This window comes from Alligator sinensis, unplaced genomic scaffold (genome assembly GCF_000455745.1).
Source record: "Alligator sinensis unplaced genomic scaffold, ASM45574v1 scaffold228_1, whole genome shotgun sequence".
Lineage (NCBI taxonomy): Eukaryota > Metazoa > Chordata > Crocodylia > Alligatoridae > Alligator > Alligator sinensis.
This window is the reverse complement of record NW_005842044.1, coordinates 120,948-121,789: the sequence shown is the minus strand read 5'-3', so window position 1 is coordinate 121,789 and position 842 is coordinate 120,948.

The window sequence follows — 842 nt, the reverse complement described above, 5'->3', positions numbered from 1 at the left end:
TAATTCTGTTTGGCTTCACTGCTGAGCCCACGGTAGACCCCCCTCACCTTTGCTGTGAGGAAAGGCTTAGGGGTTTTAGCTTGGTATTCTCATTCCCCACATTTAATTCAGCTGCCACTTCAAGTTGCTCATACCATTCACCCTAGTCTTGTTGCTCCCCTCTTTAGGATGCTGGATTGAATATAGGCTTCAAGACTCTAGATGCGGTGCGTCTGTTTTTCCTCCCACTGAGGCTACCCTTCCTCCATGATACACATCTCCCCTGATCAAATGCCCACACAAACAAAAAACGACATGCTCACTGCAGCAATTCGCCTTGCTCCTTATGGCCTGTGACCCCCAATCCCCATTTGCTGCACTTGTGGGAGAGCCTTCAGAATCCCACTGCTGGCACCAATTTGTGCAAACCCAGCAGCCGCAGAAAGTGGCACAAGAAGCAAGGTGGAGTTCCCACGTTTATGTAGAAAATCATAGGGGTTAGGGTCACAAGCCAGCAGACCAAAGGGAGGGACCAGATAAAAAGGTTTAAGCAACATCAACAGCATGGTAACATTCACTCAACTTAATTCCACCCCCCACCTCTGGAGGTGTCCCCAAACAAGCCTTTAGTCCCCAGAGCACTAAAACATCAGACTGCAGCTGTCCCCAAGTCTGAGTCCAGCTCCTTCAGTCCACAGACCTGGCTGACCGAGCCAGCGAGATCTCCAGCTCCACTTCGTGCTCCTCTGTGTAGGCCTGACCAGATTCCACCCGCACGCTGCTCTCTTCCCCTTACTCCAGCCTCAAGCTTCGTCTCCCTTTTTTCCCTTGGCCCCCAGGCCCTGGGGGTTTCTGGGAGTTGC